The sequence below is a fragment of the Helianthus annuus genome, chromosome 7, assembly GCF_002127325.2.
Source record: "Helianthus annuus cultivar XRQ/B chromosome 7, HanXRQr2.0-SUNRISE, whole genome shotgun sequence".
Lineage (NCBI taxonomy): Eukaryota > Viridiplantae > Streptophyta > Magnoliopsida > Asterales > Asteraceae > Helianthus > Helianthus annuus.
Window position 1 is genome coordinate 136,902,156 of NC_035439.2, and position 6,441 is coordinate 136,908,596.

The window sequence follows — 6,441 nt, forward strand, 5'->3', positions numbered from 1 at the left end:
TTTATTAACACCAAATGATCATTTACATTAGGAATATTGGATTTTAATAATTTCAACTATTCGTCGTTGGCTACAACAGTCATAACTTCAAAAATAACCGCTGGCAGTCCCAACTATTAACATATTGGTCACCAATGGACCCTGACTAACAGAACTCTAACGCCGTTAGTCTCCGTTCACCGGAAAAAAACGTTTATGGCCGGAAAACTCAACAATATTGTCCCAAACCTATTTGTAACCTTATTACGGACCTTTAGAAACTTTTTTCTAGTAAAAACCCCAATTATTGAATTAGCCGGAAAACTCCTTTTTCGTCGAAAACTTCATTTTGGCCGGAAAAGTCAACTTCTTGGCCGTAAAACTCAACATTTTCGTCTCAAACCTCTTTGTTACATTAGATCGGATCTTTAGATGTTTTTTTTGGCCAAAAACAGTTTTTCGGCGACTAGAGACTAACAACGTTAGGGTTCTGTTAATCAGGGTCCATTGGTGGCCAATATGTCAATAGATGGGACTGCCGTTGGTTATTTTTGAAGTTGGAAGTGTTGACGGCCAACGATGAATAGTTGAGATTATTAAAATCCAATATTCCTTTGCATTACTCATATTTTCAAGCTAGTTACTAATAGGTTGATATAAAGTGGTATGGTCAAGGTCAACCTATCTTTGCGTATAATCGACTGCGAAACAACCTATTACAAACTACCTACATTGGTTAGATCTCATCTCTCACGTCTCTTACATGAGTATAGATATACATCACTCTTGAAAAACGACTACTTTAGTTTTTGTTCTCAATAACCGCGTATCAGTGTTTTTTTAACGAGCATACCATTTTGTATAATTATTATCAGTAAAAATAACTCTTAACCTTTGATTTTATGCGATGTAAATCAAGTTGTTTTCTTTATGATGTTACTGCTTTTATTTTTAATTTTTTTACTAGTGGGGAACCCGCGCGTTGCAGCGGAGTCGATAATATAGGCCGAGAACATAATTCAGACCTAAAGACATTTAAAAATATTACATACATTGTGTGTGTGTATATATATATAAGCACTCACGTTTCGTAGCTACAATGCATAGAAAACCCTTATGATAAACAGGGAAACCCTTATGATAAACATTATATAGTATAGTGGGTTATACTCGCGCTTCGCAGCGGCCAGGCTCCACTTTTTAACCATTTTTATTGCTATCCATGTCTGTTTCGGTATTGGTACTCGCTATAACAACCGAAAGAGAAAAAAATAAAAAAAAGTATACCGAACCGGTACCGATGTTGTTTGATTGGTATCGATCCGGTTCATTTCGTTACCAGTACGGTAGTCACATCGATATAGGCAACAAACACAAGTTATTTAAAGTATAAGGTTGCGATTATCGTTATATTAAAAGTTAGAAGGTATATCAAGACAACAAAAATAACAATTGATCGATAACAGTAAAAACACATATGAATCGAAAATAAGAAAAAAAAATATTGAACCGGTAGACGTTCGCTTGGCATCGGTCTGGTTCGTTTCGTTACGTATGCAGTACCGACAATCGATATCGTTAAAGAACGCAAGTTGTTTAACTATTTTGACCCGAAATTACTGGTATGGTTAAGTTTGCGGCTTCTTACGGTACTTCCCACCTTTATTAGAAGCTGAGACTGACCTGAAATTACTAGTATGGTTAAGTTTGCGGCTTCTTACGGTAGTTGAATTAGCATCAGCAATCTCATACAAAAGTAATGCTTCTGTTGGCACATTGACTCTTCTCTTTCTTACTGAAGCAACCACCACTTGAAACAAACGGGTCATCAACGGGTTGCCCGCAGGCTTATGGTTCCTATAAAACCAGGTACCAGCGAAGAACGAAACTACACCCACTGCCATGGCTAAAGTAGGTATACCAAAGCCCCAAATCCAACCCACGTAATCTTGTACCCAAACAATCAAAGAGGAAATTAGACCAAAGCCAGTTTCCTTTCATATACAATAAGCCATATCTAATATATTCTTGATGATTAAAATAACTTAAGTGGGCTTACAATGGCATACAAAATTGAAGAGCTAGCTATAGTCCAATATTTTCCAATATAGCCATCCACAAGAAATGCTCCAAACAATGGGGTGATGTAGCATGCACGAGTCCAATTTGATAAATTTCTTGAGGCCGTAGCGCTGTGCTGGTCGAGTTCACCCATAAAATACAGCAACAGATTGGAACTCATACCATAATATGCTAATCTTTCAAGACTCGCGGTTGCTGCAGTGATTGTTACAACTTAGAAACTACTTTAGAGTAGTATTTATTTTATCGGACTTTCATACGCATGAGAAGTTCAAGTGTAACTTGGTTTCAAAATGGATGAAAGTATTTAAGGTACAGATTAAAGAATGTTACAACCTAGAAACTGTTTTAGAGTAGTATTTATTTTAAGGTATATATCTAGTATATACTATATTAGAAATACCAGCCATCATGATCTTGATTCTAGTTGTTGATGAATTCCAGTTGAAAATAAAACATGATTGTGCCTACACTAAGCAAACATGATATTTTTTTCTTTAAAATGCATACCTCAAAACTTTACAGCAATGATCAACCAACATGCTTCGTCTTTCATGGGTGGCATTTCACTCTTTCTAACGGGCCGTGCTCTTTGTTTAGATTTATCGATGGTTGATGTTTGTTTTGATGTTTGACCCGAATCTTGACCCGAAACAGTAGAATCCAATTGGTCAGCTTGTTGTTCTACGGATACATCCACATCCACCCCAGTGGCTAATGCTACTCCGAATCTTGGCTTATGGTGGGTAGAACAAATTTAAGAGCACATCTTTTATTAATCTTTTTGAATACCATAAATAAATGATATGCCTGCATTAATTACAAAAACTATGCTAATAATAATAATAATAATCCATCTTCTGTTCATAAAGGGATGATCCTGAAGACTTAACCGTGCCCCACTCTTTGCTATATAATATAAATTACAAAATTAGATTAGTATAAAAGAGGATGAATATGTTTGATAGACCGGTTACTAAACATGACCGACAATTCCTAAACAAACAATTAATGACATGTTTCAGATTCACTTACGGCTTACGCTCGAGTTCGAACTTAAAGTTAAACAAGCCAGCTCAACTCGTCTCGTTTATTTTTTCGAGCTAAAAAGTCGAGCTCGAGCTCGGCTCGTTTATTTTTTTAGCTGAAAAGTTGAGCTCAAGCTAGGCTCATAAAAACTTTGAGCCTAATCAAGCCGGCTCGTCAACTTTTTCTTAAATTTTTTTTGATATTGATAAAAGAGACAGAGTAAAAAAAATATTAACAAAGCTATCAAAGCTTGCAATGTACTCTTAGCAATATGGATCCCACTAGGAATCTGTTTTGCATTATCTGGGATCATTTTTGTATTATCTGGCTGGGGTACAACGACTTTAGGCACCACCTCTTTCTTGACTGGTCTTTGGCTCATCACTTCCAAAGAGGTAGTCAAGTGAACTCTCCCCTCCACTGCTGACACCACGGTCCATGATATCTACTTATGAATTCAGCAAGAAGCTGCCACAAGAGATAATCACAGATTGAATGTAGACTCAAAAGTAGGTTGGGAGGTGATTTGAGTGTGTTCAAATGGGATGATATACCTATTATACCCTTTCTTTACTTTAAAGCATCACTTTCTCTTCAATATCTCTTAACTGTGAAACCAAAAAAAAAACAAATTTAACAAATGACTAAAAATAGTGATTAGTCCGGACTTACCTTTAAACGCCAGATTCTTAGTCAGAGAGATAGCTTTACGAAATCTGTAACAGAACCTTAACCGGAGACTCGTCGAAACCTTGTCAGTTCTCTGTCGGATCTTGATCGGGGTTCTGAAACAACCCTAAGCAACTTCATTCATCTAATTATAGACCGATCTTTAATTGAAAATTAAAATGATTAGTGATTTAACGCTTACCGGGGTATGGTCGAAATGCTGGCTGGAATTCTAAACGCCTCACCGGATCCTACGCCTTCATGTCGTCGGCATCACCGTCACTCTTCCGAATTCCTCCCTTTTCTCTTGATCATCTGCATCTCTCTCCTTCTCTCTCTTTATAACTCTCACTCTCTCTTCATTTAATTGCAGTTTACACATATAAGTGTATAGATTCGATGGATGGGTTAGTAAGAAGGTGAATCGAGGGTTCTTACCCGAACCAGACCCTGCATGCACCACAGTGTCACAGGCGTTTGTTTCCTGACCTGATGCTCCCAGACAAATGTTGCCGCCTCGTCACCTTTTTAAAGCTCTCAACGTGCAAAATGAATTAATATACATGAACTTAATAATATCAAACTTTCATTAGCTCTGCAAATAAATGGTAATAATTTCATAATATCTGAAATTGGGGGAAAACACATAAACGAAAACGAAACCCTAACATTCTTTCTACTCAAACAACAGTATCACCGGCATCCAAATTGAAACAAAATATCTAAATCACACAAAGTTCATACCGTCCTTATCATCATCTCATCGTCACGCTCTCCAAGATCAATCACTGCACCATCAGGGTCTTTCCAGACTTCCCTTTAGTACAAAAGTCGATATTCAAACCTGGTTATAGGCAACTGAACTCGCAAATGACCACCCGATTCAATCATGGATTCCATCTTAAATAATTGTGGGTCTGAAACGTCTGGGCAGATTCAATTGACGTCTTTAATTCAGTTGATTTTAATCATCAAACCTAATTGATTATTTGGTAATTGCTTCCACCGTTTCAATCATCGCGTCTTCAATTTACATCGTCATCAATTGACTCTTCAATTTACACCGACTGTTGGGCTGGAGATTTTGTTATGCAAGATTCGTTTAGGCCACAGACATCATTGAGGGCAAATATGGGAGAAGGGGATGGAAGATTAGGGTAACAAGCATCACTCTTGACTTGCCGTCTTAAAAATTGTAAGGGAAATTACAATTTTAGACATGGGAAATGCTTATATATAGATATATAGATATAGATATAGATTAATGTTTTTAATACGTGGCTATGATTTTATGTGAATAACAATATTTTGATTTTCTTTTCAATTGATCTATATATGTTGTAGATTTGTATATTTAATATTCAAAGAGTTTATCAAGTATAATATACTACATGGGTGGTGTTCGGCTACAAAGTCTATTTTTCATACAAAGTGTACAAAGTCATAAAACACCACAATTTCAGCCATAAAACACACTCAAAACCCATAAATAACAGAGTGAAGATCACTAAAATACAATATCCAAACCCTATCAGTCCATAAAAACTTCAAACACACCATCGTAGAACTGTAGAACTATGAATATAAAACACAACATGATAATCAACATAAAACACACTAATGTTATTTATACGATAATCAAAGCCTTATCATCCAAAACACAACACAAAACCCATAAATATGGCGTTTTAGTATTCTTCACTTTGTTATTTGTGGGTTTTGAGTGTGTTTTATGGTTGACATTATGATGTTTTATGACTTTTTACACTTTGTAGGAAAAATGGACTTTGTAGCCAACTCCCACCCTATACTACATTAGGGTTTTTACTTATAAACTACATTAGGGTTTTTAGTTATAAACCAGTCTAGAGATGCGCAAAAAAAACCCGGGTATGTACCCAACCCAACAGAAAAACTTGAAACCAGGTATTATGTATCTTGTACAATACCTGACACTTTTCCCCGGTTATATATCAATTCGATACCCAATATTTGAAATCGGTTCCAACTAAGTTATACCCACAACTCAAATTGTTTAAAGTCCAAAAAAAACCTAGAACCAAGAACCAAGAACCAAGAACCAAAAAAGCCAATTGTTTCCTCTCCAAAACCCGAATCCATACCCGACCCAGTTATTACAACATTCAGTTTTTCACTTGGTTGACCATACCCATAATAGAGTGTGGCCCACTACCCGATTTGTGCACCACCAGGGGCAGACATATCTAGTAGTTAGGGGGTTGCCTTGGGCTACCCCTCAACTTTCTGGATGAAGTGTAATTTTTTTTTTTTTTACCTTTTTTATGTATAGGACACCTCCGAACGAATATTAGGATCCCCTAAACCCTCTTAAGTGGTATCCCATGAAGTAGTTCAAGCAAACAGAGAAACAAACGAGTAGTTTTTGTCACAATGGTGATAACCATGCAGACGAGAGGAAGATGAAGAGGGTGTCACTATGTCACAATAGACCTATAAAATCTAATTCTTCCTTTAATGTGGGCTTTTTTTAATTGAGCCCATCAATTATAGCCCATTAAAGATACTTCAAATTCCATTGCTTTGAATTACTTTTCGTTGTTTTAATTTCTAGAGAACATTGAGTGTTAAGTTTCATTGTTTTAATTTAATTCATTGTTTTAATGAATTTGACAACCGACTATGCCTGAAATATTTTCATTG

The 6,441-nt window shown here is 36.2% G+C and overlaps 1 long non-coding RNA gene across 4 annotated transcripts; it reads right to left on the reverse strand.

The window, feature by feature from the left end:
- Window positions 1-1,357: 1,357 nt before the first annotated feature.
- Window positions 1,358-4,947, reverse strand: LOC110868715. Of its 4 annotated transcripts, none has more exons than XR_002552687.2 (7): window positions 4,198-4,947; window positions 3,962-4,116; window positions 3,763-3,875; window positions 3,645-3,698; window positions 2,572-3,558; window positions 2,039-2,256; window positions 1,358-1,927 (listed from the first exon to the last, which is right to left on the reverse strand). It is a non-coding gene; the product is annotated as an uncharacterized LOC110868715 (long non-coding RNA). The 4 variants fall into 4 exon arrangements; XR_002552688.2 differs by having other exon boundaries at window positions 1,361-2,256; window positions 4,198-4,283; window positions 4,504-4,947; XR_002552686.2 differs by having other exon boundaries at window positions 1,361-2,256.
- Window positions 4,948-6,441: the final 1,494 nt, after the last annotated feature.